Source organism: Channa argus, unplaced genomic scaffold (genome assembly GCF_033026475.1).
Source record: "Channa argus isolate prfri unplaced genomic scaffold, Channa argus male v1.0 Contig016, whole genome shotgun sequence".
In the NCBI taxonomy this organism is placed as follows: domain Eukaryota; kingdom Metazoa; phylum Chordata; class Actinopteri; order Anabantiformes; family Channidae; genus Channa; species Channa argus.
This window is the reverse complement of record NW_027125235.1, coordinates 491,752-515,992: the sequence shown is the minus strand read 5'-3', so window position 1 is coordinate 515,992 and position 24,241 is coordinate 491,752. Positions and strand designations below refer to the sequence as shown.

At 55.4% G+C, this 24,241-nt stretch overlaps 47 non-coding genes across 47 annotated transcripts; all 47 read left to right on the top strand.

Moving 5' to 3' along the window:
- The first annotated feature begins 61 nt into the window (after window positions 1–61).
- On the top strand, window positions 62–177 carry LOC137113701 (U5 spliceosomal RNA). Its single transcript, XR_010912824.1, has one exon. It is a non-coding gene; the product is annotated as a U5 spliceosomal RNA (small nuclear RNA).
- A 181-nt stretch (window positions 178–358) lies between these two features.
- LOC137113263 (U2 spliceosomal RNA) lies at window positions 359–551 on the top strand. The gene has a single exon (XR_010912398.1). It is a non-coding gene; the product is annotated as a U2 spliceosomal RNA (small nuclear RNA).
- A 551-nt stretch (window positions 552–1,102) lies between these two features.
- LOC137113700 (U5 spliceosomal RNA) lies at window positions 1,103–1,218 on the top strand. Its single transcript, XR_010912823.1, has one exon. It is a non-coding gene; the product is annotated as a U5 spliceosomal RNA (small nuclear RNA).
- A 181-nt stretch (window positions 1,219–1,399) lies between these two features.
- Window positions 1,400–1,590, top strand: LOC137113302 (U2 spliceosomal RNA). Its single transcript, XR_010912438.1, has one exon. It is a non-coding gene; the product is annotated as a U2 spliceosomal RNA (small nuclear RNA).
- Window positions 1,591–2,142: 552 nt separating this feature from the next.
- LOC137113699 (U5 spliceosomal RNA) lies at window positions 2,143–2,258 on the top strand. Its single transcript, XR_010912822.1, has one exon. It is a non-coding gene; the product is annotated as a U5 spliceosomal RNA (small nuclear RNA).
- Window positions 2,259–2,439: 181 nt separating this feature from the next.
- LOC137114193 (U2 spliceosomal RNA) lies at window positions 2,440–2,630 on the top strand. Its single transcript, XR_010913303.1, has one exon. It is a non-coding gene; the product is annotated as a U2 spliceosomal RNA (small nuclear RNA).
- Window positions 2,631–3,182: 552 nt separating this feature from the next.
- Window positions 3,183–3,298, top strand: LOC137113811 (U5 spliceosomal RNA). The gene has a single exon (XR_010912933.1). It is a non-coding gene; the product is annotated as a U5 spliceosomal RNA (small nuclear RNA).
- A 181-nt stretch (window positions 3,299–3,479) lies between these two features.
- LOC137114322 (U2 spliceosomal RNA) lies at window positions 3,480–3,670 on the top strand. The gene has a single exon (XR_010913428.1). It is a non-coding gene; the product is annotated as a U2 spliceosomal RNA (small nuclear RNA).
- A 550-nt stretch (window positions 3,671–4,220) lies between these two features.
- Window positions 4,221–4,336, top strand: LOC137113838 (U5 spliceosomal RNA). The gene has a single exon (XR_010912958.1). It is a non-coding gene; the product is annotated as a U5 spliceosomal RNA (small nuclear RNA).
- Window positions 4,337–4,517: 181 nt separating this feature from the next.
- LOC137114334 (U2 spliceosomal RNA) lies at window positions 4,518–4,708 on the top strand. Its single transcript, XR_010913439.1, has one exon. It is a non-coding gene; the product is annotated as a U2 spliceosomal RNA (small nuclear RNA).
- Window positions 4,709–5,258: 550 nt separating this feature from the next.
- On the top strand, window positions 5,259–5,374 carry LOC137113698 (U5 spliceosomal RNA). The gene has a single exon (XR_010912821.1). It is a non-coding gene; the product is annotated as a U5 spliceosomal RNA (small nuclear RNA).
- Window positions 5,375–5,555: 181 nt separating this feature from the next.
- On the top strand, window positions 5,556–5,748 carry LOC137113229 (U2 spliceosomal RNA). Its single transcript, XR_010912364.1, has one exon. It is a non-coding gene; the product is annotated as a U2 spliceosomal RNA (small nuclear RNA).
- A 551-nt stretch (window positions 5,749–6,299) lies between these two features.
- LOC137113697 (U5 spliceosomal RNA) lies at window positions 6,300–6,415 on the top strand. The gene has a single exon (XR_010912820.1). It is a non-coding gene; the product is annotated as a U5 spliceosomal RNA (small nuclear RNA).
- Window positions 6,416–6,596: 181 nt separating this feature from the next.
- Window positions 6,597–6,787, top strand: LOC137113301 (U2 spliceosomal RNA). Its single transcript, XR_010912437.1, has one exon. It is a non-coding gene; the product is annotated as a U2 spliceosomal RNA (small nuclear RNA).
- Window positions 6,788–7,339: 552 nt separating this feature from the next.
- LOC137113696 (U5 spliceosomal RNA) lies at window positions 7,340–7,455 on the top strand. Its single transcript, XR_010912819.1, has one exon. It is a non-coding gene; the product is annotated as a U5 spliceosomal RNA (small nuclear RNA).
- A 181-nt stretch (window positions 7,456–7,636) lies between these two features.
- LOC137114192 (U2 spliceosomal RNA) lies at window positions 7,637–7,827 on the top strand. The gene has a single exon (XR_010913302.1). It is a non-coding gene; the product is annotated as a U2 spliceosomal RNA (small nuclear RNA).
- A 552-nt stretch (window positions 7,828–8,379) lies between these two features.
- On the top strand, window positions 8,380–8,495 carry LOC137113695 (U5 spliceosomal RNA). Its single transcript, XR_010912818.1, has one exon. It is a non-coding gene; the product is annotated as a U5 spliceosomal RNA (small nuclear RNA).
- A 181-nt stretch (window positions 8,496–8,676) lies between these two features.
- On the top strand, window positions 8,677–8,867 carry LOC137114321 (U2 spliceosomal RNA). The gene has a single exon (XR_010913427.1). It is a non-coding gene; the product is annotated as a U2 spliceosomal RNA (small nuclear RNA).
- Window positions 8,868–9,417: 550 nt separating this feature from the next.
- On the top strand, window positions 9,418–9,533 carry LOC137113694 (U5 spliceosomal RNA). The gene has a single exon (XR_010912817.1). It is a non-coding gene; the product is annotated as a U5 spliceosomal RNA (small nuclear RNA).
- A 181-nt stretch (window positions 9,534–9,714) lies between these two features.
- LOC137113228 (U2 spliceosomal RNA) lies at window positions 9,715–9,907 on the top strand. Its single transcript, XR_010912363.1, has one exon. It is a non-coding gene; the product is annotated as a U2 spliceosomal RNA (small nuclear RNA).
- Window positions 9,908–10,457: 550 nt separating this feature from the next.
- On the top strand, window positions 10,458–10,573 carry LOC137113693 (U5 spliceosomal RNA). The gene has a single exon (XR_010912816.1). It is a non-coding gene; the product is annotated as a U5 spliceosomal RNA (small nuclear RNA).
- Window positions 10,574–10,754: 181 nt separating this feature from the next.
- On the top strand, window positions 10,755–10,945 carry LOC137113299 (U2 spliceosomal RNA). The gene has a single exon (XR_010912435.1). It is a non-coding gene; the product is annotated as a U2 spliceosomal RNA (small nuclear RNA).
- Window positions 10,946–11,497: 552 nt separating this feature from the next.
- On the top strand, window positions 11,498–11,613 carry LOC137113319 (U5 spliceosomal RNA). Its single transcript, XR_010912455.1, has one exon. It is a non-coding gene; the product is annotated as a U5 spliceosomal RNA (small nuclear RNA).
- Window positions 11,614–11,794: 181 nt separating this feature from the next.
- Window positions 11,795–11,985, top strand: LOC137114191 (U2 spliceosomal RNA). Its single transcript, XR_010913301.1, has one exon. It is a non-coding gene; the product is annotated as a U2 spliceosomal RNA (small nuclear RNA).
- Window positions 11,986–12,537: 552 nt separating this feature from the next.
- LOC137113878 (U5 spliceosomal RNA) lies at window positions 12,538–12,653 on the top strand. The gene has a single exon (XR_010912998.1). It is a non-coding gene; the product is annotated as a U5 spliceosomal RNA (small nuclear RNA).
- A 181-nt stretch (window positions 12,654–12,834) lies between these two features.
- LOC137114190 (U2 spliceosomal RNA) lies at window positions 12,835–13,025 on the top strand. The gene has a single exon (XR_010913300.1). It is a non-coding gene; the product is annotated as a U2 spliceosomal RNA (small nuclear RNA).
- A 550-nt stretch (window positions 13,026–13,575) lies between these two features.
- LOC137113691 (U5 spliceosomal RNA) lies at window positions 13,576–13,691 on the top strand. The gene has a single exon (XR_010912814.1). It is a non-coding gene; the product is annotated as a U5 spliceosomal RNA (small nuclear RNA).
- A 181-nt stretch (window positions 13,692–13,872) lies between these two features.
- LOC137114333 (U2 spliceosomal RNA) lies at window positions 13,873–14,063 on the top strand. The gene has a single exon (XR_010913438.1). It is a non-coding gene; the product is annotated as a U2 spliceosomal RNA (small nuclear RNA).
- Window positions 14,064–14,613: 550 nt separating this feature from the next.
- On the top strand, window positions 14,614–14,729 carry LOC137113690 (U5 spliceosomal RNA). The gene has a single exon (XR_010912813.1). It is a non-coding gene; the product is annotated as a U5 spliceosomal RNA (small nuclear RNA).
- Window positions 14,730–14,910: 181 nt separating this feature from the next.
- Window positions 14,911–15,103, top strand: LOC137113227 (U2 spliceosomal RNA). Its single transcript, XR_010912362.1, has one exon. It is a non-coding gene; the product is annotated as a U2 spliceosomal RNA (small nuclear RNA).
- Window positions 15,104–15,654: 551 nt separating this feature from the next.
- On the top strand, window positions 15,655–15,770 carry LOC137113689 (U5 spliceosomal RNA). Its single transcript, XR_010912812.1, has one exon. It is a non-coding gene; the product is annotated as a U5 spliceosomal RNA (small nuclear RNA).
- Window positions 15,771–15,951: 181 nt separating this feature from the next.
- On the top strand, window positions 15,952–16,144 carry LOC137113226 (U2 spliceosomal RNA). The gene has a single exon (XR_010912361.1). It is a non-coding gene; the product is annotated as a U2 spliceosomal RNA (small nuclear RNA).
- Window positions 16,145–16,694: 550 nt separating this feature from the next.
- On the top strand, window positions 16,695–16,810 carry LOC137113688 (U5 spliceosomal RNA). Its single transcript, XR_010912811.1, has one exon. It is a non-coding gene; the product is annotated as a U5 spliceosomal RNA (small nuclear RNA).
- Window positions 16,811–16,991: 181 nt separating this feature from the next.
- On the top strand, window positions 16,992–17,182 carry LOC137114331 (U2 spliceosomal RNA). The gene has a single exon (XR_010913437.1). It is a non-coding gene; the product is annotated as a U2 spliceosomal RNA (small nuclear RNA).
- Window positions 17,183–17,732: 550 nt separating this feature from the next.
- Window positions 17,733–17,848, top strand: LOC137113687 (U5 spliceosomal RNA). Its single transcript, XR_010912810.1, has one exon. It is a non-coding gene; the product is annotated as a U5 spliceosomal RNA (small nuclear RNA).
- A 181-nt stretch (window positions 17,849–18,029) lies between these two features.
- Window positions 18,030–18,222, top strand: LOC137113225 (U2 spliceosomal RNA). Its single transcript, XR_010912360.1, has one exon. It is a non-coding gene; the product is annotated as a U2 spliceosomal RNA (small nuclear RNA).
- A 550-nt stretch (window positions 18,223–18,772) lies between these two features.
- LOC137113686 (U5 spliceosomal RNA) lies at window positions 18,773–18,888 on the top strand. The gene has a single exon (XR_010912809.1). It is a non-coding gene; the product is annotated as a U5 spliceosomal RNA (small nuclear RNA).
- A 181-nt stretch (window positions 18,889–19,069) lies between these two features.
- Window positions 19,070–19,260, top strand: LOC137113298 (U2 spliceosomal RNA). The gene has a single exon (XR_010912434.1). It is a non-coding gene; the product is annotated as a U2 spliceosomal RNA (small nuclear RNA).
- A 551-nt stretch (window positions 19,261–19,811) lies between these two features.
- On the top strand, window positions 19,812–19,927 carry LOC137113968 (U5 spliceosomal RNA). Its single transcript, XR_010913085.1, has one exon. It is a non-coding gene; the product is annotated as a U5 spliceosomal RNA (small nuclear RNA).
- Window positions 19,928–20,108: 181 nt separating this feature from the next.
- Window positions 20,109–20,299, top strand: LOC137113297 (U2 spliceosomal RNA). Its single transcript, XR_010912433.1, has one exon. It is a non-coding gene; the product is annotated as a U2 spliceosomal RNA (small nuclear RNA).
- A 551-nt stretch (window positions 20,300–20,850) lies between these two features.
- On the top strand, window positions 20,851–20,966 carry LOC137113685 (U5 spliceosomal RNA). The gene has a single exon (XR_010912808.1). It is a non-coding gene; the product is annotated as a U5 spliceosomal RNA (small nuclear RNA).
- A 181-nt stretch (window positions 20,967–21,147) lies between these two features.
- On the top strand, window positions 21,148–21,338 carry LOC137114189 (U2 spliceosomal RNA). Its single transcript, XR_010913299.1, has one exon. It is a non-coding gene; the product is annotated as a U2 spliceosomal RNA (small nuclear RNA).
- Window positions 21,339–21,888: 550 nt separating this feature from the next.
- LOC137113684 (U5 spliceosomal RNA) lies at window positions 21,889–22,004 on the top strand. Its single transcript, XR_010912807.1, has one exon. It is a non-coding gene; the product is annotated as a U5 spliceosomal RNA (small nuclear RNA).
- Window positions 22,005–22,185: 181 nt separating this feature from the next.
- Window positions 22,186–22,378, top strand: LOC137113224 (U2 spliceosomal RNA). Its single transcript, XR_010912359.1, has one exon. It is a non-coding gene; the product is annotated as a U2 spliceosomal RNA (small nuclear RNA).
- A 551-nt stretch (window positions 22,379–22,929) lies between these two features.
- Window positions 22,930–23,045, top strand: LOC137113683 (U5 spliceosomal RNA). The gene has a single exon (XR_010912806.1). It is a non-coding gene; the product is annotated as a U5 spliceosomal RNA (small nuclear RNA).
- Window positions 23,046–23,226: 181 nt separating this feature from the next.
- On the top strand, window positions 23,227–23,419 carry LOC137113223 (U2 spliceosomal RNA). Its single transcript, XR_010912358.1, has one exon. It is a non-coding gene; the product is annotated as a U2 spliceosomal RNA (small nuclear RNA).
- Window positions 23,420–23,970: 551 nt separating this feature from the next.
- LOC137113682 (U5 spliceosomal RNA) lies at window positions 23,971–24,086 on the top strand. The gene has a single exon (XR_010912805.1). It is a non-coding gene; the product is annotated as a U5 spliceosomal RNA (small nuclear RNA).
- Window positions 24,087–24,241: the final 155 nt, after the last annotated feature.

Here is a 24,241-nt window from a genome sequence, read left to right as displayed (position 1 = left end):
CCGCGAAGGTGGTGAGTGGTGCGACGAGGGACTTCGGCCCCACACGAAGGCAGGAGCGTCCTTACTCTGGTTTCTCTTCATCACGCACAAGTCTTTCGCCTTTTACTAAAGACTTCCGTGGAGAGGAATACCAATGAGTTAAATTCCATTTTTGGCAGGCTTTGCCTTCTGGCAGAGCCCTGTGAGTTTGTCAAACGTCAAAGCAGCTGTGTCCGTGGAGAGGTCGGCCTGTGCAAAGAGAGCACGGCCGTGGGTGGGTGCTCAGCAGCGGCCAGTGTTACGTCCAGTTAACAATACTGCACCGCGACACTTGAGAAGTGTCAGAGGAGGTTGGCTCAGGCAGCAAAGAGTTGGGGTCAACGCTTCTCGGCCTTTTGGCTAAGATCAAGTGTAGTATCTGTTCTTATCAGTTTAATATCTGATATGTCCTCTACACGGGGACAACTTATTAAACGGATTTTTAGAACCGGGAGCTGAAGAAAAGGGGCTTGCTCCGTTCACTCCACGCATCGACCTGGCCTTGCAGTGCCGCTGGGAACGGTGCAGCCTTCTCTCCACCTGTGGACAAAAAAAAAAAACTTGCTCAGCTTTTCAGGGCGTGAGCCAAATGGGACGGCCGCCGGGGGTCACGCTAAGTACCCCTGCCGACTTAGTGGCGGCTTCTCGGTAGGCTCCTTTGGTTTTTGTCTTCTTGCAATTACGCTTTGTCAGCCATGACAACTGGCCGAAAAGTGCAGCGCGCCGCAGCAAGGTGTAGCAACAACAGGGCCCCCGTGCGCGTTCTGCATTTCCCCCTGCAGGCATAGGGGGCAACGTTTCCATCCCGCCACAGGGCCCGTTTACCGCTCCCCGCGTTGCCCGTCTCCTTTTCTCGCTCCTCGCTCAAGATCTGCAAGCAGCTGAGCGTTTGCTAGCCCGCCTGGAAAAGGCAGGATCTTAGTCTGTCCGCAATCTGATTGGCTCGGCCAAAGGGCCGGGGCGGCCTCAGGGAAATGGGAGCTGCCTGGGAATTGGAACGCCTCGCAAGCCGAGAAGGGGGTTCCGCGAAGGTGGTGAGTGGTGCGACGAGGGACTTCGGCCCCACACGAAGGCAGGAGCGTCCTTACTCTGGTTTCTCTTCATCACGCACAAGTCTTTCGCCTTTTACTAAAGACTTCCGTGGAGAGGAATACCAATGAGTTAAATTCCATTTTTGGCAGGCTTTGCCTTCTGGCAGAGCCCTGTGAGTTTGTCAAACGTCAAAGCAGCTGTGTCCGTGGAGAGGTCGGCCTGTGCAAAGAGAGCACGGCCGTGGGTGGGTGCTCAGCAGCGGCCAGTGTTACGTCCAGTTAACAATACTGCACCGCGACACTTGAGAAGTGTCAGAGGAGGTTGGCTCAGGCAGCAAAGAGTTGGGGTCAACGCTTCTCGGCCTTTTGGCTAAGATCAAGTGTAGTATCTGTTCTTATCAATTTAATATCTGATATGTCCTCTACACGGGGACAACTTATTAAACGGATTTTTAGAACCGGGAGCTGAAAAAGGGGCTTGCTCCGTTCACTCCACGCATCGACCTGGCCTTGCAGTGCCGCTGGGAACGGTGCAGCCTTCTCTCCACCTGTGGACAAAAAAAAAAAAACTTGCTCAGCTTTTCAGGGCGTGAGCCAAATGGGACGGCCGCCGGGGGTCACGCTAAGTACCCCTGCCGACTTAGTGGCGGCTTCTCGGTAGGCTCCTTTGGTTTTTGTCTTCTTGCAATTACGCTTTGTCAGCCATGACAACTGGCCGAAAAGTGCAGCGCGCCACAGCAAGGTGTAGCAACAACAGGGCCCCCGTGCGCGTTCTGCATTTCCCCCTGCAGGCATAGGGGGCAACGTTTCCATCCCGCCACAGGGCCCGTTTACCGCTCCCCGCGTTGCCCGTCTCCTTTTCTCGCTCCTCGCTCAAGATCTGCAAGCAGCTGAGCGTTTGCTAGCCCGCCTGGAAAAGGCAGGATCTTAGTCTGTCCGCAATCTGATTGGCTCGGCCAAAGGGCCGGGGCGGCCTCAGTGAAATGGGAGCTGCCTGGGAATTGGAACGCCTCGCAAGCCGAGAAGGGGGTTCCGCGAAGGTGGTGAGTGGTGCGACGAGGGACTTCGGCCCCACACGAAGGCAGGAGCGTCCTTACTCTGGTTTCTCTTCATCACGCACAAGTCTTTCGCCTTTTACTAAAGACTTCCGTGGAGAGGAATACCAATGAGTTAAATTCCATTTTTGGCAGGCTTTGCCTTCTGGCAGAGCCCTGTGAGTTTGTCAAACGTCAAAGCAGCTGTGTCCGTGGAGAGGTCGGCCTGTGCAAAGAGAGCACGGCCGTGGGTGGGTGCTCAGCAGCGGCCAGTGTTACGTCCAGTTAACAATACTGCACCGCGACACTTGAGAAGTGTCAGAGGAGGTTGGCTCAGGCAGCAAAGAGTGGGGGTCATCGCTTCTCGGCCTTTTGGCTAAGATCAAGTGTAGTATCTGTTCTTATCAGTTTAATATCTGATATGTCCTCTACACGGGGACAACTTATTAAACGGATTTTTAGAACCGGGAGCTGAAAAAGGGGCTTGCTCCGTTCACTCCACGCATCGACCTGGCCTTGCAGTGCCGCTGGGAACGGTGCAGCCTTCTCTCCACCTGTGGACAAAAAAAAAAAAACTTGCTCAGCTTTTCAGGGCGTGAGCCAAATGGGACGGCCGCCAGGGGTCACGCTAAGTACCCCTGCCGACTTAGTGGCGGCTTCTCGGTAGGCTCCTTTAGTTTTTGTCTTCTTGCAATTACGCTTTGTCAGCCATGACAACTGGCCGAAAAGTGCAGCGCGCCACAGCAAGGTGTAGCAACAACAGGGCCCCCGTGCGCGTTCTGCATTTCCCCCTGCAGGCATAGGGGGCAACGTTTCCATCCCGCCACAGGGCCCGTTTACCGCTCCCCGCGTTGCCCGTCTCCTTTTCTCGCTCCTCGCTCAAGATCTGCAAGCAGCTGAGCGTTTGCTAGCCCGCCTGGAAAAGGCAGGATCTTAGTCTGTCCGCAATCTGATTGGCTCGGCCAAAGGGCCGGGGCGGCCTCAGGGAAATGGGAGCTGCCTGGGAATTGGAACGCCTCGCAAGCCGAGAAGGGGATTCCGCGAAGGTGGTGAGTGGTGCGACGAGGGACTTCGGCCCCACACGAAGGCAGGAGCGTCCTTACTCTGGTTTCTCTTCATCACGCACAAGTCTTTCGCCTTTTACTAAAGACTTCCGTGGAGAGGAATACCGATGAGTTAAATTCCATTTTTGGCAGGCTTTGCCTTCTGGCAGAGCCCTGTGAGTTTGTCAAACGTCAAAGCAGCTGTGTCCGTGGAGAGGTCGGCCTGTGCAAAGAGAGCACGGCCGTGGGTGGGTGCTCAGCAGCGGCCAGTGTTACGTCCAGTTAACAATACTGCACCGCGACACTTGAGAAGTGTCAGAGGAGGTTGGCTCAGGCAGCAAAGAGTTGGGGTCAACGCTTCTCGGCCTTTTGGCTAAGATCAAGTGTAGTATCTGTTCTTATCAGTTTAATATCTGATATGTCCTCTACACGGGGACAACTTATTAAACGGATTTTTAGAACCGGGAGGTGAAAAAGGGGCTTGCTCCGTTCACTCCACGCATCGACCTGGCCTTGCAGTGCCGCTGGGAACGGTGCAGCCTTCTCTCCACCTGTGGACAAAAAAAAAAACTTGCTCAGCTTTTCAGGGCGTGAGCCAAATGGGACGGCCGCCGGGGGTCACGCTAAGTACCCCTGCCGACTTAGTGGCGGCTTCTCGGTAGGCTCCTTTGGTTTTTGTCTTCTTGCAATTACGCTTTGTCAGCCATGACAACTGGCCGAAAAGTGCAGCGCGCCACAGCAAGGTGTAGCAACAACAGGGCCCCCGTGCGCGTTCTGCATTTCCCCCTGCAGGCATAGGGGGCAACGTTTCCATCCCGCCACAGGGCCCGTTTACCGCTCCCCGCGTTGCCCGTCTCCTTTTCTCGCTCCTCGCTCAAGATCTGCAAGCAGCTGAGCGTTTGCTAGCCCGCCTGGAAAAGGCAGGATCTTAGTCTGTCCGCAATCTGATTGGCTCGGCCAAAGGGCCGGGGCGGCCTCAGGGAAATGGGAGCTGCCTGGGAATTGGAACGCCTCGCAAGCCGAGAAGGGGATTCCGCGAAGGTGGTGAGTGGTGCGACGAGGGACTTCGGCCCCACACGAAGGCAGGAGCGTCCTTACTCTGGTTTCTCTTCATCACTCACAAGTCTTTCGCCTTTTACTAAAGACTTCCGTGGAGAGGAATACCAATGAGTTAAATTCCATTTTTGGCAGGCTTTGCCTTCTGGCAGAGCCCTGTGAGTTTGTCAAACGTCAAAGCAGCTGTGTCCGTGGAGAGGTCGGCCTGTGCAAAGAGAGCACGGCCGTGGGTGGGTGCTCAGCAGCGGCCAGTGTTACGTCCAGTTAACAATACTGCACCGCGACACTTGAGAAGTGTCAGAGGAGGTTGGCTCAGGCAGCAAAGAGTTGGGGTCAACGCTTCTCGGCCTTTTGGCTAAGATCAAGTGTAGTATCTGTTCTTATCAGTTTAATATCTGATATGTCCTCTACACGGGGACAACTTATTAAACGGATTTTTAGAACCGGGAGCTGAAAAAGGGGCTTGCTCCGTTCACTCCACGCATCGACCTGGCCTTGCAGTGCCGCTGGGAACGGTGCAGCCTTCTCTCCACCTGTGGACAAAAAAAAAAACTTGCTCAGCTTTTCAGGGCGTGAGCCAAATGGGACGGCCGCCGGGGGTCACGCTAAGTACCCCTGCCGACTTAGTGGCGGCTTCTCGGTAGGCTCCTTTGGTTTTTGTCTTCTTGCAATTACGCTTTGTCAGCCATGACAACTGGCCGAAAAGTGCAGCGCGCCACAGCAAGGTGTAGCAACAACAGGGCCCCCGTGCGCGTTCTGCATTTCCCCCTGCAGGCATAGGGGGCAACGTTTCCATCCCGCCACAGGGCCCGTTTATCGCTCCCCGCGTTGCCCGTCTCCTTTTCTCGCTCCTCGCTCAAGATCTGCAAGCAGCTGAGCGTTTGCTAGCCCGCCTGGAAAAGGCAGGATCTTAGTCTGTCCGCAATCTGATTGGCTCGGCCAAAGGGCCGGGGCGGCCTCAGTGAAATGGGAGCTGCCTGGGAATTGGAACGCCTCGCAAGCCGAGAAGGGGGTTCCGCGAAGGTGGTGAGTGGTGCGACGAGCGACTTCGGCCCCACACGAAGGCAGGAGCGTCCTTACTCTGGTTTCTCTTCATCACGCACAAGTCTTTCGCCTTTTACTAAAGACTTCCGTGGAGAGGAATACCAATGAGTTAAATTCCATTTTTGGCAGGCTTTGCCTTCTGGCAGAGCCCTGTGAGTTTGTCAAACGTCAAAGCAGCTGTGTCCGTGGAGAGGTCGGCCTGTGCAAAGAGAGCACGGCCGTGGGTGGGTGCTCAGCAGCGGCCAGTGTTACGTCCAGTTAACAATACTGCACCGCGACACTTGAGAAGTGTCAGAGGAGGTTGGCTCAGGCAGCAAAGAGTTGGGGTCAACGCTTCTCGGCCTTTTGGCTAAGATCAAGTGTAGTATCTGTTCTTATCAGTTTAATATCTGATATGTCCTCTACACGGGGACAACTTATTAAACGGATTTTTAGAACCGGGAGCTGAAAAAAAGGGGCTTGCTCCGTTCACTCCACGCATCGACCTGGCCTTGCAGTGCCGCTGGGAACGGTGCAGCCTTCTCTCCACCTGTGGACAAAAAAAAAAAACTTGCTCAGCTTTTCAGGGCGTGAGCCAAATGGGACGGCCGCCGGGGGTCACGCTAAGTACCCCTGCCGACTTAGTGGCGGCTTCTCGGTAGGCTCCTTTGGTTTTTGTCTTCTTGCAATTACGCTTTGTCAGCCATGACAACTGGCCGAAAAGTGCAGCGCGCCGCAGCAAGGTGTAGCAACAACAGGGCCCCCGTGCGCGTTCTGCATTTCCCCCTGCAGGCATAGGGGGCAACGTTTCCATCCCGCCACAGGGCCCGTTTACCGCTCCCCGCGTTGCCCGTCTCCTTTTCTCGCTCCTCGCTCAAGATCTGCAAGCAGCTGAGCGTTTGCTAGCCCGCCTGGAAAAGGCAGGATCTTAGTCTGTCCGCAATCTGATTGGCTCGGCCAAAGGGCCGGGGCGGCCTCAGGGAAATGGGAGCTGCCTGGGAATTGGAACGCCTCGCAAGCCGAGAAGGGGGTTCCGCGAAGGTGGTGAGTGGTGCGACGAGGGACTTCGGCCCCACACGAAGGCAGGAGCGTCCTTACTCTGGTTTCTCTTCATCACGCACAAGTCTTTCGCCTTTTACTAAAGACTTCCGTGGAGAGGAATACCAATGAGTTAAATTCCATTTTTGGCAGGCTTTGCCTTCTGGCAGAGCCCTGTGAGTTTGTCAAACGTCAAAGCAGCTGTGTCCGTGGAGAGGTCGGCCTGTGCAAAGAGAGCACGGCCGTGGGTGGGTGCTCAGCAGCGGCCAGTGTTACGTCCAGTTAACAATACTGCACCGCGACACTTGAGAAGTGTCAGAGGAGGTTGGCTCAGGCAGCAAAGAGTTGGGGTCAACGCTTCTCGGCCTTTTGGCTAAGATCAAGTGTAGTATCTGTTCTTATCAATTTAATATCTGATATGTCCTCTACACGGGGACAACTTATTAAACGGATTTTTAGAACCGGGAGCTGAAAAAGGGGCTTGCTCCGTTCACTCCACGCATCGACCTGGCCTTGCAGTGCCGCTGGGAACGGTGCAGCCTTCTCTCCACCTGTGGACAAAAAAAAAAAAACTTGCTCAGCTTTTCAGGGCGTGAGCCAAATGGGACGGCCGCCGGGGGTCACGCTAAGTACCCCTGCCGACTTAGTGGCGGCTTCTCGGTAGGCTCCTTTGGTTTTTGTCTTCTTGCAATTACGCTTTGTCAGCCATGACAACTGGCCGAAAAGTGCAGCGCGCCACAGCAAGGTGTAGCAACAACAGGGCCCCCGTGCGCGTTCTGCATTTCCCCCTGCAGGCATAGGGGGCAACGTTTCCATCCCGCCACAGGGCCCGTTTACCGCTCCCCGCGTTGCCCGTCTCCTTTTCTCGCTCCTCGCTCAAGATCTGCAAGCAGCTGAGCGTTTGCTAGCCCGCCTGGAAAAGGCAGGATCTTAGTCTGTCCGCAATCTGATTGGCTCGGCCAAAGGGCCGGGGCGGCCTCAGTGAAATGGGAGCTGCCTGGGAATTGGAACGCCTCGCAAGCCGAGAAGGGGGTTCCGCGAAGGTGGTGAGTGGTGCGACGAGGGACTTCGGCCCCACACGAAGGCAGGAGCGTCCTTACTCTGGTTTCTCTTCATCACGCACAAGTCTTTCGCCTTTTACTAAAGACTTCCGTGGAGAGGAATACCAATGAGTTAAATTCCATTTTTGGCAGGCTTTGCCTTCTGGCAGAGCCCTGTGAGTTTGTCAAACGTCAAAGCAGCTGTGTCCGTGGAGAGGTCGGCCTGTGCAAAGAGAGCACGGCCGTGGGTGGGTGCTCAGCAGCGGCCAGTGTTACGTCCAGTTAACAATACTGCACCGCGACACTTGAGAAGTGTCAGAGGAGGTTGGCTCAGGCAGCAAAGAGTGGGGGTCATCGCTTCTCGGCCTTTTGGCTAAGATCAAGTGTAGTATCTGTTCTTATCAGTTTAATATCTGATATGTCCTCTACACGGGGACAACTTATTAAACGGATTTTTAGAACCGGGAGCTGAAAAAGGGGCTTGCTCCGTTCACTCCACGCATCGACCTGGCCTTGCAGTGCCGCTGGGAACGGTGCAGCCTTCTCTCCACCTGTGGACAAAAAAAAAAAAACTTGCTCAGCTTTTCAGGGCGTGAGCCAAATGGGACGGCCGCCAGGGGTCACGCTAAGTACCCCTGCCGACTTAGTGGCGGCTTCTCGGTAGGCTCCTTTAGTTTTTGTCTTCTTGCAATTACGCTTTGTCAGCCATGACAACTGGCCGAAAAGTGCAGCGCGCCACAGCAAGGTGTAGCAACAACAGGGCCCCCGTGCGCGTTCTGCATTTCCCCCTGCAGGCATAGGGGGCAACGTTTCCATCCCGCCACAGGGCCCGTTTACCGCTCCCCGCGTTGCCCGTCTCCTTTTCTCGCTCCTCGCTCAAGATCTGCAAGCAGCTGAGCGTTTGCTAGCCCGCCTGGAAAAGGCAGGATCTTAGTCTGTCCGCAATCTGATTGGCTCGGCCAAAGGGCCGGGGCGGCCTCAGGGAAATGGGAGCTGCCTGGGAATTGGAACGCCTCGCAAGCCGAGAAGGGGGTTCCGCGAAGGTGGTGAGTGGTGCGACGAGGGACTTCGGCCCCACACGAAGGCAGGAGCGTCCTTACTCTGGTTTCTCTTCATCACGCACAAGTCTTTCGCCTTTTACTAAAGACTTCCGTGGAGAGGAATACCAATGAGTTAAATTCCATTTTTGGCAGGCTTTGCCTTCTGGCAGAGCCCTGTGAGTTTGTCAAACGTCAAAGCAGCTGTGTCCGTGGAGAGGTCGGCCTGTGCAAAGAGAGCACGGCCGTGGGTGGGTGCTCAGCAGCGGCCAGTGTTACGTCCAGTTAACAATACTGCACCGCGACACTTGAGAAGTGTCAGAGGAGGTTGGCTCAGGCAGCAAAGAGTTGGGGTCAACGCTTCTCGGCCTTTTGGCTAAGATCAAGTGTAGTATCTGTTCTTATCAGTTTAATATCTGATATGTCCTCTACACGGGGACAACTTATTAAACGGATTTTTAGAACCGGGAGGTGAAAAAGGGGCTTGCTCCGTTCACTCCACGCATCGACCTGGCCTTGCAGTGCCGCTGGGAACGGTGCAGCCTTCTCTCCACCTGTGGACAAAAAAAAAAACTTGCTCAGCTTTTCAGGGCGTGAGCCAAATGGGACGGCCGCCGGGGGTCACGCTAAGTACCCCTGCCGACTTAGTGGCGGCTTCTCGGTAGGCTCCTTTGGTTTTTGTCTTCTTGCAATTACGCTTTGTCAGCCATGACAACTGGCCGAAAAGTGCAGCGCGCCACAGCAAGGTGTAGCAACAACAGGGCCCCCGTGCGCGTTCTGCATTTCCCCCTGCAGGCATAGGGGGCAACGTTTCCATCCCGCCACAGGGCCCGTTTACCGCTCCCCGCGTTGCCCGTCTCCTTTTCTCGCTCCTCGCTCAAGATCTGCAAGCAGCTGAGCGTTTGCTAGCCCGCCTGGAAAAGGCAGGATCTTAGTCTGTCCGCAATCTGATTGGCTCGGCCAAAGGGCCGGGGCGGCCTCAGGGAAATGGGAGCTGCCTGGGAATTGGAACGCCTCGCAAGCCGAGAAGGGGATTCCGCGAAGGTGGTGAGTGGTGCGACGAGGGACTTCGGCCCCACACGAAGGCAGGAGCGTCCTTACTCTGGTTTCTCTTCATCACGCACAAGTCTTTCGCCTTTTACTAAAGACTTCCGTGGAGAGGAATACCAATGAGTTAAATTCCATTTTTGGCAGGCTTTGCCTTCTGGCAGAGCCCTGTGAGTTTGTCAAACGTCAAAGCAGCTGTGTCCGTGGAGAGGTCGGCCTGTGCAAAGAGAGCACGGCCGTGGGTGGGTGCTCAGCAGCGGCCAGTGTTACGTCCAGTTAACAATACTGCACCGCGACACTTGAGAAGTGTCAGAGGAGGTTGGCTCAGGCAGCAAAGAGTTGGGGTCAACGCTTCTCGGCCTTTTGGCTAAGATCAAGTGTAGTATCTGTTCTTATCAGTTTAATATCTGATATGTCCTCTACACGGGGACAACTTATTAAACGGATTTTTAGAACCGGGAGCTGAAAAAAAGGGGCTTGCTCCGTTCACTCCACGCATCGACCTGGCCTTGCAGTGCCGCTGGGAACGGTGCAGCCTTCTCTCCACCTGTGGACAAAAAAAAAAACTTGCTCAGCTTTTCAGGGCGTGAGCCAAATGGGACGGCCGCCGGGGGTCACGCTAAGTACCCCTGCCGACTTAGTGGCGGCTTCTCGGTAGGCTCCTTTGGTTTTTGTCTTCTTGCAATTACGCTTTGTCAGCCATGACAACTGGCCGAAAAGTGCAGCGCGCCACAGCAAGGTGTAGCAACAACAGGGCCCCCGTGCGCGTTCTGCATTTCCCCCTGCAGGCATAGGGGGCAACGTTTCCATCCCGCCACAGGGCCCGTTTACCGCTCCCCGCGTTGCCCGTCTCCTTTTCTCGCTCCTCGCTCAAGATCTGCAAGCAGCTGAGCGTTTGCTAGCCCGCCTGGAAAAGGCAGGATCTTAGTCTGTCCGCAATCTGATTGGCTCGGCCAAAGGGCCGGGGCGGCCTCAGGGAAATGGGAGCTGCCTGGGAATTGGAAAGCCTCGCAAGCCGAGAAGGGGGTTCCGCGAAGGTGGTGAGTGGTGCGACGAGGGACTTCGGCCCCACACGAAGGCAGGAGCGTCCTTACTCTGGTTTCTCTTCATCACGCACAAGTCTTTCGCCTTTTACTAAAGACTTCCGTGGAGAGGAATACCAATGAGTTAAATTCCATTTTTGGCAGGCTTTGCCTTCTGGCAGAGCCCTGTGAGTTTGTCAAACGTCAAAGCAGCTGTGTCCGTGGAGAGGTCGGCCTGTGCAAAGAGAGCACGGCCGTGGGTGGGTGCTCAGCAGCGGCCAGTGTTACGTCCAGTTAACAATACTGCACCGCGACACTTGAGAAGTGTCAGAGGAGGTTGGCTCAGGCAGCAAAGAGTTGGGGTCAACGCTTCTCGGCCTTTTGGCTAAGATCAAGTGTAGTATCTGTTCTTATCAATTTAATATCTGATATGTCCTCTACACGGGGACAACTTATTAAACGGATTTTTAGAACCGGGAGCTGAAAAAGGGGCTTGCTCCGTTCACTCCACGCATCGACCTGGCCTTGCAGTGCCGCTGGGAACGGTGCAGCCTTCTCTCCACCTGTGGACAAAAAAAAAAAAACTTGCTCAGCTTTTCAGGGCGTGAGCCAAATGGGACGGCCGCCGGGGGTCACGCTAAGTACCCCTGCCGACTTAGTGGCGGCTTCTCGGTAGGCTCCTTTGGTTTTTGTCTTCTTGCAATTACGCTTTGTCAGCCATGACAACTGGCCGAAAAGTGCAGCGCGCCACAGCAAGGTGTAGCAACAACAGGGCCCCCGTGCGCGTTCTGCATTTCCCCCTGCAGGCATAGGGGGCAACGTTTCCATCCCGCCACAGGGCCCGTTTACCGCTCCCCGCGTTGCCCGTCTCCTTTTCTCGCTCCTCGCTCAAGATCTGCAAGCAGCTGAGCGTTTGCTAGCCCGCCTGGAAAAGGCAGGATCTTAGTCTGTCCGCAATCTGATTGGCTCGGCCAAAGGGCCGGGGCGGCCTCAGTGAAATGGGAGCTGCCTGGGAATTGGAACGCCTCGCAAGCCGAGAAGGGGGTTCCGCGAAGGTGGTGAGTGGTGCGACGAGGGACTTCGGCCCCACACGAAGGCAGGAGCGTCCTTACTCTGGTTTCTCTTCATCACGCACAAGTCTTTCGCCTTTTACTAAAGACTTCCGTGGAGAGGAATACCAATGAGTTAAATTCCATTTTTGGCAGGCTTTGCCTTTTGGCAGAGCCCTGTGAGTTTGTCAAACGTCAAAGCAGCTGTGTCCGTGGAGAGGTCGGCCTGTGCAAAGAGAGCACGGCCGTGGGTGGGTGCTCAGCAGCGGCCAGTGTTACGTCCAGTTAACAATACTGCACCGCGACACTTGAGAAGTGTCAGAGGAGGTTGGCTCAGGCAGCAAAGAGTGGGGGTCATCGCTTCTCGGCCTTTTGGCTAAGATCAAGTGTAGTATCTGTTCTTATCAGTTTAATATCTGATATGTCCTCTACACGGGGACAACTTATTAAACGGATTTTTAGAACCGGGAGCTGAAAAAGGGGCTTGCTCCGTTCACTCCACGCATCGACCTGGCCTTGCAGTGCCGCTGGGAACGGTGCAGCCTTCTCTCCACCTGTGGACAAAAAAAAAAAAACTTGCTCAGCTTTTCAGGGCGTGAGCCAAATGGGACGGCCGCCAGGGGTCACGCTAAGTACCCCTGCCGACTTAGTGGCGGCTTCTCGGTAGGCTCCTTTAGTTTTTGTCTTCTTGCAATTACGCTTTGTCAGCCATGACAACTGGCCGAAAAGTGCAGCGCGCCACAGCAAGGTGTAGCAACAACAGGGCCCCCGTGCGCGTTCTGCATTTCCCCCTGCAGGCATAGGGGGCAACGTTTCCATCCCGCCACAGGGCCCGTTTACCGCTCCCCGCGTTGCCCGTCTCCTTTTCTCGCTCCTCGCTCAAGATCTGCAAGCAGCTGAGCGTTTGCTAGCCCGCCTGGAAAAGGCAGGATCTTAGTCTGTCCGCAATCTGATTGGCTCGGCCAAAGGGCCGGGGCGGCCTCAGGGAAATGGGAGCTGCCTGGGAATTGGAACGCCTCGCAAGCCGAGAAGGGGGTTCCGCGAAGGTGGTGAGTGGTGCGACGAGCGACTTCGGCCCCACACGAAGGCAGGAGCGTCCTTACTCTGGTTTCTCTTCATCACGCACAAGTCTTTCGCCTTTTACTAAAGACTTCTGTGGAGAGGAATACCAATGAGTTAAATTCCATTTTTGGCAGGCTTTGCCTTCTGGCAGAGCCCTGTGAGTTTGTCAAACGTCAAAGCAGCTGTGTCCGTGGAGAGGTCGGCCTGTGCAAAGAGAGCACGGCCGTGGGTGGGTGCTCAGCAGCGGCCAGTGTTACGTCCAGTTAACAATACTGCACCGCGACACTTGAGAAGTGTCAGAGGAGGTTGGCTCAGGCAGCAAAGAGTGGGGGTCATCGCTTCTCGGCCTTTTGGCTAAGATCAAGTGTAGTATCTGTTCTTATCAGTTTAATATCTGATATGTCCTCTACACGGGGACAACTTATTAAACGGATTTTTAGAACCGGGAGCTGAAAAAGGGGCTTGCTCCGTTCACTCCACGCATCGACCTGGCCTTGCAGTGCCGCTGGGAACGGTGCAGCCTTCTCTCCACCTGTGGACAAAAAAAAAAACTTGCTCAGCTTTTCAGGGCGTGAGCCAAATGGGACGGCCGCCGGGGGTCACGCTAAGTACCCCTGCCGACTTAGTGGCGGCTTCTCGGTAGGCTCCTTTGGTTTTTGTCTTCTTGCAATTACGCTTTGTCAGCCATGACAACTGGCCGAAAAGTGCAGCGCGCCACAGCAAGGTGTAGCAACAACAGGGCCCCCGTGCGCGTTCTGCATTTCCCCCTGCAGGCATAGGGGGCAACGTTTCCATCCCGCCACAGGGCCCGTTTACCGTTCCCCGCGTTGCCCGTCTCCTTTTCTCGCTCCTCGCTCAAGATCTGCAAGCAGCTGAGCGTTTGCTAGCCCGCCTGGAAAAGGCAGGATCTTAGTCTGTCCGCAATCTGATTGGCTCGGCCAAAGGGCCGGGGCGGCCTCAGGGAAATGGGAGCTGCCTGGGAATTGGAACGCCTCGCAAGCCGAGAAGGGGGTTCCGCGAAGGTGGTGAGTGGTGCGACGAGGGACTTCGGCCCCACACGAAGGCAGGAGCGTCCTTACTCTGGTTTCTCTTCATCACGCACAAGTCTTTCGCCTTTTACTAAAGACTTCCGTGGAGAGGAATACCAATGAGTTAAATTCCATTTTTGGCAGGCTTTGCCTTCTGGCAGAGCCCTGTGAGTTTGTCAAACGTCAAAGCAGCTGTGTCCGTGGAGAGGTCGGCCTGTGCAAAGAGAGCACGGCCGTGGGTGGGTGCTCAGCAGCGGCCAGTGTTACGTCCAGTTAACAATACTGCACCGCGACACTTGAGAAGTGTCAGAGGAGGTTGGCTCAGGCAGCAAAGAGTTGGGGTCAACGCTTCTCGGCCTTTTGGCTAAGATCAAGTGTAGTATCTGTTCTTATCAGTTTAATATCTGATATGTCCTCTACACGGGGACAACTTATTAAACGGATTTTTAGAACCGGGAGCTGAAAAAGGGGCTTGCTCCGTTCACTCCACGCATCGACCTGGCCTTGCAGTGCCGCTGGGAACGGTGCAGCCTTCTCTCCACCTGTGGACAAAAAAAAAAACTTGCTCAGCTTTTCAGGACGTGAGCCAAATGGCACGGCCGCCAGGGGTTACGCTAAGTACCCCTGCCGACTTAGTGGCGGCTTCTCGGTAGGCTCCTTTGGTTTTTGTCTTCTTGCAATTACGCTTTGTCAGCCATGACAACTGGCCGAAAAGTGCAGCGCGCCACAGCAAGGTGTAGCAACAACAGGGCCCCCGTGCGCGTTCTGCATTTCCCCCTGCAGGCATAGGGGGCAACGTTTCCATCCCGCCACAGGGCCCGTTTACCGCTCCCCGCGTTGCCCGTCTCCTTTTCTCGCTCCTCGCTCAAGATCTGCAAGCAGCTGAGCGTTTGCTAGCCCGCCTGGAAAAGGCAGGATCTTAGTCTGTCCGCAATCTGATTGGCTCGGCCAAAGGGCCGGGGCGGCCTCAGGGAAATGGGAGCTGCCTGGGAATTGGAACGCCTCGCAAGCCGAGAAGGGGGTTCCGCGAAGGTGGTGAGTGGTGCGACGAGGGACTTCGGCCCCACACGAAGGCAGGAGCGTCCTTACTCTGGTTTCTCTTCATCACGCACAAGTCTTTCGCCTTTTACTAAAGACTTCCGTGGAGAGGAATACCAATGAGTTAAATTCCATTTTTGGCAGGCTTTGCCTTCTGGCAGAGCCCTGTGAGTTTGTCAAACGTCAAAGCAGCTGTGTCCGTGGAGAGGTCGGCCTGTGCAAAGAGAGCACGGCCGTGGGTGGGTGCTCAGCAGCGGCCAGTGTTACGTCCAGTTAACAATACTGCACCGCGACACTTGAGAAGTGTCAGAGGAGGTTGGCTCAGGCAGCAAAGAGTTGGGGTCAACGCTTCTCGGCCTTTTGGCTAAGATCAAGTGTAGTATCTGTTCTTATCAGTTTAATATCTGATATGTCCTCTACACGGGGACAACTTATTAAACGGATTTTTAGAACCGGGAGCTGAAAAAAAGGGGCTTGCTCCGTTCACTCCACGCATCGACCTGGCCTTGCAGTGCCGCTGGGAACGGTGCAGCCTTCTCTCCACCTGTGGACAAAAAAAAAAAACTTGCTCAGCTTTTCAGGGCGTGAGCCAAATGGGACGGCCGCCGGGGGTCACGCTAAGTACCCCTGCCGACTTAGTGGCGGCTTCTCGGTAGGCTCCTTTGGTTTTTGTCTTCTTGCAATTACGCTTTGTCAGCCATGACAACTGGCCGAAAAGTGCAGCGCGCCACAGCAAGGTGTAGCAACAACAGGGCCCCCGTGCGCGTTCTGCATTTCCCCCTGCAGGCATAGGGGGCAACGTTTCCATCCCGCCACAGGGCCCGTTTACCGCTCCCCGCGTTGCCCGTCTCCTTTTCTCGCTCCTCGCTCAAGATCTGCAAGCAGCTGAGCGTTTGCTAGCCCGCCTGGAAAAGGCAGGATCTTAGTCTGTCCGCAATCTGATTGGCTCGGCCAAAGGGCCGGGGCGGCCTCAGGGAAATGGGAGCTGCCTGGGAATTGGAACGCCTCGCAAGCCGAGAAGGGGGTTCCGCGAAGGTGGTGAGTGGTGCGACGAGGGACTTCGGCCCCACACGAAGGCAGGAGCGTCCTTACTCTGGTTTCTCTTCATCACGCACAAGTCTTTCGCCTTTTACTAAAGACTTCCGTGGAGAGGAATACCAATGAGTTAAATTCCATTTTTGGCAGGCTTTGCCTTCTGGCAGAGCCCTGTGAGTTTGTCAAACGTCAAAGCAGCTGTGTCCGTGGAGAGGTCGGCCTGTGCAAAGAGAGCACGGCCGTGGGTGGGTGCTCAGCAGCGGCCAGTGTTACGTCCAGTTAACAATACTGCACCGCGACACTTGAGAAGTGTCAGAGGAGGTTGGCTCAGGCAGCAAAGAGTTGGGGTCAACGCTTCTCGGCCTTTTGGCTAAGATCAAGTGTAGTATCTGTTCTTATCAGTTTAATATCTGATATGTCCTCTACACGGGGACAACTTATTAAACGGATTTTTAGAACCGGGAGCTGAAAAAAAGGGGCTTGCTCCGTTCACTCCACGCATCGACCTGGCCTTGCAGTGCCGCTGGGAACGGTGCAGCCTTCTCTCCACCTGTGGACAAAAAAAAAAACTTGCTCAGCTTTTCAGGGCGTGAGCCAAATGGGACGGCCGCCGGGGGTCACGCTAAGTACCCCTGCCGACTTAGTGGCGGCTTCTCGGTAGGCTCCTTTGGTTTTTGTCTTCTTGCAATTACGCTTTGTCAGCCATGACAACTGGCCGAAAAGTGCAGCGCGCCACAGCAAGGTGTAGCAACAACAGGGCCCCCGTGCGCGTTCTGCATTTCCCCCTGCAGGCATAGGGGGCAACGTTTCCATCCCGCCACAGGGCCCGTTTACCGCTCCCCGCGTTGCCCGTCTCCTTTTCTCGCTCCTCGCTCAAGATCTGCAAGCAGCTGAGCGTTTGCTAGCCCGCCTGGAAAAGGCAGGATCTTAGTCTGTCCGCAATCTGATTGGCTCGGCCAAAGGGCCGGGGCGGCCTCAGGGAAATGGGAGCTGCCTGGGAATTGGAAAGCCTCGCAAGCCGAGAAGGGGGTTCCGCGAAGGTGGTGAGTGGTGCGACGAGGGACTTCGGCCCCACACGAAGGCAGGAGCGTCCTTACTCTGGTTTCTCTTCATCACGCACAAGTCTTTCGCCTTTTACTAAAGACTTCCGTGGAGAGGAATACCAATGAGTTAAATTCCATTTTTGGCAGGCTTTGCCTTCTGGCAGAGCCCTGTGAGTTTGTCAAACGTCAAAGCAGCTGTGTCTGTGGAGAGGTCGGCCTGTGCAAAGAGAGCACGGCCGTGGGTGGGTGCTCAGCAGCGGCCAGTGTTACGTCCAGTTAACAATACTGCACCGCGACACTTGAGAAGTGTCAGAGGAGGTTGGCTCAGGCAGCAAAGAGTTGGGGTCAACGCTTCTCGGCCTTTTGGCTAAGATCAAGTGTAGTATCTGTTCTTATCAGTTTAATATCTGATATGTCCTCTACACGGGGACAACTTATTAAACGGATTTTTAGAACCGGGAGCTGAAAAAGGGGCTTGCTCCGTTCACTCCACGCATCGACCTGGCCTTGCAGTGCCGCTGGGAACGGTGCAGCCTTCTCTCCACCTGTGGACAAAAAAAAAAACTTGCTCAGCTTTTCAGGGCGTGAGCCAAATGGGACGGCCGCCGGGGGTCACGCTAAGTACCCCTGCCGACTTAGTGGCGGCTTCTCGGTAGGCTCCTTTGGTTTTTGTCTTCTTGCAATTACGCTTTGTCAGCCATGACAACTGGCCGAAAAGTGCAGCGCGCCACAGCAAGGTGTAGCAACAACAGGGCCCCCGTGCGCGTTCTGCATTTCCCCCTGCAGGCATAGGGGGCAACGTTTCCATCCCGCCACAGGGCCCGTTTACCGCTCCCCGCGTTGCCCGTCTCCTTTTCTCGCTCCTCGCTCAAGATCTGCAAGCAGCTGAGCGTTTGCTAGCCCGCCTGGAAAAGGCAGGATCTTAGTCTGTCCGCAATCTGATTGGCTCGGCCAAAGGGCCGGGGCGGCCTCAGGGAAATGGGAGCTGCCTGGGAATTGGAACGCCTCGCAAGCCGAGAAGGGGGTTCCGCGAAGGTGGTGAGTGGTGCGACGAGGGACTTCGGCCCCACACGAAGGCAGGAGCGTCCTTACTCTGGTTTCTCTTCATCACGCACAAGTCTTTCGCCTTTTACTAAAGACTTCCGTGGAGAGGAATACCAATGAGTTAAATTCCATTTTTGGCAGGCTTTGCCTTCTGGCAGAGCCCTGTGAGTTTGTCAAACGTCAAAGCAGCTGTGTCCGTGGAGAGGTCGGCCTGTGCAAAGAGAGCACGGCCGTGGGTGGGTGCTCAGCAGCGGCCAGTGTTACGTCCAGTTAACAATACTGCACCGCGACACTTGAGAAGTGTCAGAGGAGGTTGGCTCAGGCAGCAAAGAGTTGGGGTCAACGCTTCTCGGCCTTTTGGCTAAGATCAAGTGTAGTATCTGTTCTTATCAGTTTAATATCTGATATGTCCTCTACACGGGGACAACTTATTAAACGGATTTTTAGAACCGGGAGCTGAAAAAAAGGGGCTTGCTCCGTTCACTCCACGCATCGACCTGGCCTTGCAGTGCCGCTGGGAACGGTGCAGCCTTCTCTGCACCTGTGGACAAAAAAAAAAACTTGCTCAGCTTTTCAGGGCGTGAGCCAAATGGGACGGCCGCCGGGGGTCACGCTAAGTACCCCTGCCGACTTAGTGGCGGCTTCTCGGTAGGCTCCTTTGGTTTTTGTCTTCTTGCAATTACGCTTTGTCAGCCATGACAACTGGCCGAAAAGTGCAGCGCGCCACAGCAAGGTGTAGCAACAACAGGGCCCCCGTGCGCGTTCTGCATTTCCCCCTGCAGGCATAGGGGGCAACGTTTCCATCCCGCCACAGGGCCCGTTTACCGCTCCCCGCGTTGCCCGTCTCCTTTTCTCGCTCCTCGCTCAAGATCTGCAAGCAGCTGAGCGTTTGCTAGCCCGCCTGGAAAAGGCAGGATCTTAGTCTGTCCGCAATCTGATTGGCTCGGCCAAAGGGCCGGGGCGGCCTCAGGGAAATGGGAGCTGCCTGGGAATTGGAACGCCTCGCAAGCCGAGAAGGGGGTTCCGCGAAGGTGGTGAGTGGTGCGACGAGGGACTTCGGCCCCACACGAAGGCAGGAGCGTCCTTACTCTGGTTTCTCTTCATCACGCACAAGTCTTTCGCCTTTTACTAAAGACTTCCGTGGAGAGGAATACCAATGAGTTAAATTCCATTTTTGGCAGGCTTTGCCTTCTGGCAGAGCCCTGTGAGTTTGTCAAACGTCAAAGCAGCTGTGTCCGTGGAGAGGTCGGCCTGTGCAAAGAGAGCACGGCCGTGGGTGGGTGCTCAGCAGCGGCCAGTGTTACGTCCAGTTAACAATACTGCACCGCGACACTTGAGAAGTGTCAGAGGAGGTTGGCTCAGGCAGCAAAGAGTTGGGGTCAACGCTTCTCGGCCTTTTGGCTAAGATCAAGTGTAGTATCTGTTCTTATCAATTTAATATCTGATATGTCCTCTACACGGGGACAACTTATTAAACGGATTTTTAGAACCGGGAGCTGAAAAAGGGGCTTGCTCCGTTCACTCCACGCATCGACCTGGCCTTGCAGTGCCGCTGGGAACGGTGCAGCCTTCTCTCCACCTGTGGACAAAAAAAAAAAACTTGCTCAGCTTTTCAGGGCGTGAGCCAAATGGGACGGCCGCCGGGGGTCACGCTAAGTACCCCTGCCGACTTAGTGGCGGCTTCTCGGTAGGCTCCTTTGGTTTTTGTCTTCTTGCAATTACGCTTTGTCAGCCATGACAACTGGCCGAAAAGTGCAGCGCGCCACAGCAAGGTGTAGCAACAACAGGGCCCCCGTGCGCGTTCTGCATTTCCCCCTGCAGGCATAGGGGGCAACGTTTCCATCCCGCCACAGGGCCCGTTTACCGCTCCCCGCGTTGCCCGTCTCCTTTTCTCGCTCCTCGCTCAAGATCTGCAAGCAGCTGAGCGTTTGCTAGCCCGCCTGGAAAAGGCAGGATCTTAGTCTGTCCGCAATCTGATTGGCTCGGCCAAAGGGCCGGGGCGGCCTCAGTGAAATGGGAGCTGCCTGGGAATTGGAACGCCTCGCAAGCCGAGAAGGGGGTTCCGCGAAGGTGGTGAGTGGTGCGACGAGGGACTTCGGCCCCACACGAAGGCAGGAGCGTCCTTACTCTGGTTTGTCTTCATCACGCACAAGTCTTTCGCCTTTTACTAAAGACTTCCGTGGAGAGGAATACCAATGAGTTAAATTCCATTTTTGGCAGGCTTTGCCTTCTGGCAGAGCCCTGTGAGTTTGTCAAACGTCAAAGCAGCTGTGTCCGTGGAGAGGTCGGCCTGTGCAAAGAGAGCACGGCCGTGGGTGGGTGCTCAGCAGCGGCCAGTGTTACGTCCAGTTAACAATACTGCACCGCGACACTTGAGAAGTGTCAGAGGAGGTTGGCTCAGGCAGCAAAGAGTTGGGGTCAACGCTTCTCGGCCTTTTGGCTAAGATCAAGTGTAGTATCTGTTCTTATCAATTTAATATCTGATATGTCCTCTACACGGGGACAACTTATTAAACGGATTTTTAGAACCGGGAGCTGAAAAAGGGGCTTGCTCCGTTCACTCCACGCATCGACCTGGCCTTGCAGTGCCGCTGGGAACGGTGCAGCCTTCTCTCCACCTGTGGACAAAAAAAAAAAACTTGCTCAGCTTTTCAGGGCGTGAGCCAAATGGGACGGCCGCCGGGGGTCACGCTAAGTACCCCTGCCGACTTAGTGGCGGCTTCTCGGTAGGCTCCTTTGGTTTTTGTCTTCTTGCAATTACGCTTTGTCAGCCATGACAACTGGCCGAAAAGTGCAGCGCGCCACAGCAAGGTGTAGCAACAACAGGGCCCCCGTGCGCGTTCTGCATTTCCCCCTGCAGGCATAGGGGGCAACGTTTCCATCCCGCCACAGGGCCCGTTTACCGCTCCCCGCGTTGCCCGTCTCCTTTTCTCGCTCCTCGCTCAAGATCTGCAAGCAGCTGAGCGTTTGCTAGCCCGCCTGGAAAAGGCAGGATCTTAGTCTGTCCGCAATCTGATTGGCTCGGCCAAAGGGCCGGGGCGGCCTCAGTGAAATGGGAGCTGCCTGGGAATTGGAACGCCTCGCAAGCCGAGAAGGGGGTTCCGCGAAGGTGGTGAGTGGTGCGACGAGGGACTTCGGCCCCACACGAAGGCAGGAGCGTCCTTACTCTGGTTTCTCTTCATCACGCACAAGTCTTTCGCCTTTTACTAAAGACTTCCGTGGAGAGGAATACCAATGAGTTAAATTCCATTTTTGGCAGGCTTTGCCTTCTGGCAGAGCCCTGTGAGTTTGTCAAACGTCAAAGCAGCTGTGTCCGTGGAGAGGTCGGCCTGTGCAAAGAGAGCACGGCCGTGGGTGGGTGCTCAGCAGCGGCCAGTGTTACGTCCAGTTAACAATACTGCACCGCGACACTTGAGAAGTGTCAGAGGAGGTTGGCTCAGGCAGCAAAGAGTGGGGGTCATCGCTTCTCGGCCTTTTGGCTAAGATCAAGTGTAGTATCTGTTCTTATCAGTTTAATATCTGATATGTCCTCTACACGGGGACAACTTATTAAACGGATTTTTAGAACCGGGAGCTGAAAAAGGGGCTTGCTCCGTTCACTCCACGCATCGACCTGGCCTTGCAGTGCCGCTGGGAACGGTGCAGCCTTCTCTCCACCTGTGGACAAAAAAAAAAACTTGCTCAGCTTTTCAGGGCGTGAGCCAAATGGGACGGCCGCCGGGGGTCACGCTAAGTACCCCTGCCGACTTAGTGGCGGCTTCTCGGTAGGCTCCTTTGGTTTTTGTCTTCTTGCAATTACGCTTTGTCAGCCATGACAACTGGCCGAAAAGTGCAGCGCGCCACAGCAAGGTGTAGCAACAACAGGGCCCCCGTGCGCGTTCTGCATTTCCCCCTGCAGGCATAGGGGGCAACGTTTCCATCCCGCCACAGGGCCCGTTTACCGCTCCCCGCGTTGCCCGTCTCCTTTTCTCGCTCCTCGCTCAAGATCTGCAAGCAGCTGAGCGTTTGCTAGCCCGCCTGGAAAAGGCAGGATCTTAGTCTGTCCGCAATCTGATTGGCTCGGCCAAAGGGCCGGGGCGGCCTCAGGGAAATGGGAGCTGCCTGGGAATTGGAACGCCTCGCAAGCCGAGAAGGGGGTTCCGCGAAGGTGGTGAGTGGTGCGACGAGGGACTTCGGCCCCACACGAAGGCAGGAGCGTCCTTACTCTGGTTTCTCTTCATCACGCACAAGTCTTTCGCCTTTTACTAAAGACTTCCGTGGAGAGGAATACCAATGAGTTAAATTCCATTTTTGGCAGGCTTTGCCTTCTGGCAGAGCCCTGTGAGTTTGTCAAACGTCAAAGCAGCTGTGTCCGTGGAGAGGTCGGCCTGTGCAAAGAGAGCACGGCCGTGGGTGGGTGCTCAGCAGCGGCCAGTGTTACGTCCAGTTAACAATACTGCACCGCGACACTTGAGAAGTGTCAGAGGAGGTTGGCTCAGGCAGCAAAGAGTTGGGGTCAACGCTTCTCGGCCTTTTGGCTAAGATCAAGTGTAGTATCTGTTCTTATCAGTTTAATATCTGATATGTCCTCTACACGGGGACAACTTATTAAACGGATTTTTAGAACCGGGAGCTGAAAAAAAGGGGCTTGCTCCGTTCACTCCACGCATCGACCTGGCCTTGCAGTGCCGCTGGGAACGGTGCAGCCTTCTCTCCACCTGTGGACAAAAAAAAAAAACTTGCTCAGCTTTTCAGGGCGTGAGCCAAATGGGACGGCCGCCGGGGGTCACGCTAAGTACCCCTGCCGACTTAGTGGCGGCTTCTCGGTAGGCTCCTTTGGTTTTTGTCTTCTTGCAATTACGCTTTGTCAGCCATGACAACTGGCCGAAAAGTGCAGCGCGCCACAGCAAGGTGTAGCAACAACAGGGCCCCCGTGCGCGTTCTGCATTTCCCCCTGCAGGCATAGGGGGCAACGTTTCCATCCCGCCACAGGGCCCGTTTACCGCTCCCCGCGTTGCCCGTCTCCTTTTCTCGCTCCTCGCTCAAGATCTGCAAGCAGCTGAGCGTTTGCTAGCCCGCCTGGAAAAGGCAGGATCTTAGTCTGTCCGCAATCTGATTGGCTCGGCCAAAGGGCCGGGGCGGCCTCAGGGAAATGGGAGCTGCCTGGGAATTGGAACGCCTCGCAAGCCGAGAAGGGGGTTCCGCGAAGGTGGTGAGTGGTGCGACGAGGGACTTCGGCCCCACACGAAGGCAGGAGCGTCCTTACTCTGGTTTCTCTTCATCACGCACAAGTCTTTCGCCTTTTACTAAAGACTTCCGTGGAGAGGAATACCAATGAGTTAAATTCCATTTTTGGCAGGCTTTGCCTTCTGGCAGAGCCCTGTGAGTTTGTCAAACGTCAAAGCAGCTGTGTCCGTGGAGAGGTCGGCCTGTGCAAAGAGAGCACGGCCGTGGGTGGGTGCTCAGCAGCGGCCAGTGTTACGTCCAGTTAACAATACTGCACCGCGACACTTGAGAAGTGTCAGAGGAGGTTGGCTCAGGCAGCAAAGAGTTGGGGTCAACGCTTCTCGGCCTTTTGGCTAAGATCAAGTGTAGTATCTGTTCTTATCAGTTTAATATCTGATATGTCCTCTACACGGGGACAACTTATTAAACGGATTTTTAGAACCGGGAGCTGAAAAAAAGGGGCTTGCTCCGTTCACTCCACGCATCGACCTGGCCTTGCAGTGCCGCTGGGAACGGTGCAGCCTTCTCTCCACCTGTGGACAAAAAAAAAAAACTTGCTCAGCTTTTCAGGGCGTGAGCCAAATGGGACGGCCGCCGGGGGTCACGCTAAGTACCCCTGCCGACTTAGTGGCGGCTTCTCGGTAGGCTCCTTTGGTTTTTGTCTTCTTGCAATTACGCTTTGTCAGCCATGACAACTGGCCGAAAAGTGCAGCGCGCCACAGCAAGGTGTAGCAACAACAGGGCCCCCGTGCGCGTTCTGCATTTCCCCCTGCAGGCATAGGGGGCAACGTTTCCATCCCGCCACAGGGCCCGTTTACCGCTCCCCGCGTTGCCCGTCTCCTTTTCTCGCTCCTCGCTCAAGATCTGCAAGCAGCTGAGCGTTTGCTAGCCCGCCTGGAAAAGGCAGGATCTTAGTCTGTCCGCAATCTGATTGGCTCGGCCAAAGGGCCGGGGCGGCCTCAGGGAAATGGGAGCTGCCTGGGAATTGGAACGCCTCGCAAGCCGAGAAGGGGGTTCCGCGAAGGTGGTGAGTGGTGCGACGAGGGACTTCGGCCCCACACGAAGGCAGGAGCGTCCTTACTCTGGTTTCTCTTCATCACGCACAAGTCTTTCGCCTTTTACTAAAGACTTCCGTGGAGAGGAATACCAATGAGTTAAATTCCATTTTTGGCAGGCTTTGCCTTCTGGCAGAGCCCTGTGAGTTTGTCAAACGTCAAAGCAGCTGTGTCCGTGGAGAGGTCGGCCTGTGCAAAGAGAGCACGGCCGTGGGTGGGTGCTCAGCAGCGGCCAGTGTTACGTCCAGTTAACAATACTGCACCGCGACACTTGAGAAGTGTCAGAGGAGGTT